The 4,288-nt window shown below is 41.7% G+C and overlaps 1 non-coding gene across 1 annotated transcript; it reads right to left on the minus strand.

The window, feature by feature from the left end:
• Positions 1-2,812: 2,812 nt before the first annotated feature.
• TRNAS-GCU (transfer RNA serine (anticodon GCU)) lies at positions 2,813-2,894 on the minus strand. Its single transcript has one exon. It is a non-coding gene; the product is annotated as a tRNA-Ser (tRNA).
• Positions 2,895-4,288: the final 1,394 nt, after the last annotated feature.

Here is a 4,288-nt window from a genome sequence, read left to right on the forward strand (position 1 = left end):
TCCGCCAACAGACCGGCAGCAGGCCACGTCACGTTCCGGCCGGGGCCGAGGAGCCGCATTCACTTCCGGTTCGCTCTAGGATTCCGGGCGGTGCAGTCATCTCGGTGGTTGTGGTACGGCGCACTGGTTAACTTCGGAAGGAGAGTAAGTATTCTGGGACCTGTAGAAAAAAATGAACTTCCTAGTTGCCCAGTTACCTGTCTTTCTGGTGAAAAGAATTTCACACTTTGAGCATTGCTGATGTAGAGGCTGCTCTGGCTTTTCCGGTTACCATGATAAACCGCTTCTGGCACTTAGCCGCCGAAAACTCTACACGACGTTCTAAAACTTTAACGCTGAAGGACATCCTTGCAACAACTACCAAGTCAGCTAATCAATGGGCTCTTCCCTGACTTTTTCTCATTAGGTCCGGGCCACCCTCTCCTTTCCCAGTCACCATACGTCAGACTTGAAAAAGAGCTGTAAGATCTAGTCCAATCTTTCTATTTTACGAATGGGAAAACTAAGATCCTTAGAGGATTGGCTTCCCTTTAATGAGTAGCAGAAGGCATTTCTGCTACTTTTGGCTCTGTGAGCCGTGACTGTAAGCGATTGTGGGTAACTGGCCCCAGGAAACTAACAAGCAGATTCTGGACGAGTTTTCCGAACCTAGAGAGTCACTAGATTGGAGTAACCAGAAAATTGCCACCTAGTTTATGCTCCTTCAAGCAACTTGTGTTTCTGGAAAGGCAGAGTATTTAAAGTTTCACGGAGATAGCGGTGCTAGAGTGTATGCAGTTACTAAGGAGAGAACGTCGCTGCAACAGCGAAGGCTGCGGCTATGAGATTCGGCCAGAGGTCTGGAAGCGCAGGAATCACCGCAAGTGCTCGCCTTGATTCCTCTTCCTTCTCCCCACCCCAGCCTGACCCACAAACAAACAAACAAAAAAAAAACAAACCAGTTTGATTTCCTGGCTGATTTTTTAGAAGTAGATCCCCAGGCCTTTCTTCCAAGGCACCTCTGAGTGGACTCAAACCGCTGATCTTTGGGTTAGCAGGCAAGCTCTTAACGGTTTGCACGCACCTGGGGACCCAGCCTTCCCCATATTAGAGTACTTAATACATATTAGCGGCCCAAGGAATATAAATTGAATCGCTGAATGGCTCCCCTTCCCCATTTTGTCTTTCCTCCTACTTTGATCCCTATTGATTACTTTTTGGCCTTTCAAATTCCAGAGGTTTTGACAAATCAGAACATTTCTTTTGGAAATCTCAAAATACCCTGCGAATGATCTTGAGTGAGTCGCTATGCTGAATGAAATTGTATGTAAATTTTTTTATCTATGTGCCCAGAGACCACACTTCACAAAATACTCAACATATTAAAAAAAAAAAAATTCAAATGAATAAAGCAAAACAACTCTTTTCATAAATATAGCAAATGTTTTATTGTAATAAAAGAAAGGAAAAGTTAACTGTACTGCAATATCACTTTTCACCTACTAAATTAACAGAGATCCCAAAGTTGTCAAAACACCATATTCGGAAGGGCGAGGAAAAATAAGAACTTCAATGATTATTGGTTGGGAGTGTAGATTAATAAAATCCCTTTGGAGGGCAATTGGACAATATCTATTAATATTTTAAATGCATATATCTTACGGCATAGTAAGTCGACTTCTAAAAAATTTATTACAGCATCACAGATACACGCACATTCAAAATAATATATGTATGAGCTTTTCCATTGCAGCATAGTTTGTAATAGCAAAAGATGAGGGGAAACCTAAATAGCAATCAAGAGAGGGCTGGTTAAATAGTATAGAGTAACCCATACATTGGAATACTGTGCAATCTGGGAAAAGAATAAGCTATCACTTTTTGTGATATGGAAAGTTCTGCAACATGTATTGGCTACGGGGAAAGAACAAGGTATAGAGCAATGTGCATAGTGTGTCATCATTTGTGTTATCCTTTTTGAGATAAAAAAGAGCAATATATGTTTTATATAAGCGTGGCTGCAGGATTTTGCTATATAGTTTTTTATAGTTTTGGAACCATGTGAACGTAGTGCCTATTCAAAACCTTAAATAAAAGGAAGAATATATATTTTTTCTCTGAAGGCCTGACAAGATGGAAATCATAAGTAGAAACAATATTGACATTCTTCTCTGTCTCGCTTAAGAAGGAATTATTGGATCTAACTGGGAATGTTGTATGGGGTATATGTTTCAGTTTTGTCATATCTGTAAGCAGAGACACACCCTCCTCCTCAAAGCTAGAGATCCTTGGACAATAATGGTTGAGTATTTTACTTTAAAGTTAGCATATACGGTAAAAATTGCAGTACAGTTAAGATTAGGCTGAAAATAGCCCATAATGTACAGTATAAATAATTTGTTGTACCTATCTCTGTGGATGATTTTATCATTTAATTTTGTTACACAATTTTCCTATAGCCCTGAACTAATTATTCAGTTGCTTCCTCAGAAAACCTGGGGAGTTTGTGCTGAGTATAAATATGTCTCCTGCACTCCAGGAGATTACCATTTAGCAGAGAAAGGAAACACTACGCAAACGATTGTACTGATAACTTACAGTTTTAAGATTGTACCGATAACTTAATTTACAATTTCAAGAGCTACTGAGGAGGAGTTGTGCCGAGGTTTGAGATACTATTTCAGTGAGTTCCGAAGTGGGAAGATACATTTAGCAGTTTACTCAATTTACTGGTAAGGAATGAATCTACCTAAGAGAAACGATGACTAGGTGGTGAATAGGCCTATTGTTTTGGGTACCCGGAGGAGAGGATTCGAGAAAAATCTCTATAAGCCAGTGAGAGTGAGACTCGAACCCACGCCTGCAGAGCACAATGGATTAGCAGTCCATCGCCTTAACCATTCTGCCACCTCGCCCCGTACAAAAAAAAAGGGCTTTCCTTTTCTTTCTTCTTGATGTTTGTTCTGTAGTTAATTATATTCAATCACCCTTTCTCTGGTTTAATTCCGATTCAATCCTCACAACCACGCCCAGAGTCAAGTACTTCTTTAGGTACATTTCACAGCAACCATAAAACTGATCAATGACCTTAGAGTTACCTGGCACATATAAAAAAACGGGTAAAACCGGTACACTTAGGTACCAAATAAATCCTTGTTGAACAGATGAATGAACATACCAGCTCCAGCTGGCCACCATGTGTTCTTCCAGAGACTTACACTAGTCTCTCTGCTGCAGCACTCTGCGTTTGAGGGACCGATTTCCTGCCTACTGAACAGAACTCCTGGGATTCCTGTTTTCTTGGAGATACCAGGGAACAACGAAATCTGACTCTGCGATTCCCTTTCGTTTGCTTCTCAAGTATGCCCGACAGCCAGGAAACGCCTTTATTTCTCTCTCGTTGCCTTCTCTGTGGCGAGGCATTGATCAGTCTGTGACATGTCAGCAATGGTGGGAACCTGGTTTGAAAAAATGCAACAGCCCTGTGATGGATTGAATTGTATCTCCCCAAAATACGTGTCAACTTGGCTAGGCCATGATTCCCAGTATTTTGTGGTTGTCCACCATTTTGTCATCTGATGTGATTTTCCTGTGTGTTGTAAATCTTATCTCTACTATGTTAATGAGATAGGATTAGCAACAGTTATGTTGATGAGGCAGGACTCAATCTACAAGACCAGGTTGTGTCTTAAACCAATCTCTTACGTGATATAAAAGAGAAGAGAGCAGAGAGACATGGAGACCTCATACTACCAAGAACGCGGTGCCTGGAGCAGAGAGCGTCCTTTGGACCCAAGGTTCTAGACCAAGGAAATATTGATAACAAGGACCTTCCCTCAGAGCTGATACAGGAAGAAAGCTTTCCCCTGGAACTGATGCCCTGAATTTGGACTTCTAGCCTACTAGACTGTGAGAGAATAAATTTCTCTTTGTTGAAGCCATCCACTTGTGGTATTTCTGCAATAGCAGCACTAGATAACTAAGAAAGGCCCTAATGGGACCATTTTGATTCTAGAGTAGGCTGGAATATTAAAGCATAAAATTGATTTACTGCTAACACTGAGAAGGGCTGAATGGAGTGACAGTGGAGAAATCCCCACTGGGCCACTGGTGCAGGGGTAAGGATACCTGGGTCTTGGTTGTGGCTCTGTTGCACACACTATAAATTTGGGCAGGCCGCTTCACCAGTTCCCTTCCCCACTCGCTCCATCCCACTCCCACAATTTTCATCATCTTTCCAGGAGGAAGCTGAACTTGACAACCTCAGATAAACTCAGCATCAAGAAACCCCTTCCACTCACCAGAGTTT

This window comes from Trichechus manatus, unplaced genomic scaffold (genome assembly GCF_000243295.1).
Source record: "Trichechus manatus latirostris isolate Lorelei unplaced genomic scaffold, TriManLat1.0 scaffold00180, whole genome shotgun sequence".
Taxonomy (NCBI): domain Eukaryota; kingdom Metazoa; phylum Chordata; class Mammalia; order Sirenia; family Trichechidae; genus Trichechus; species Trichechus manatus.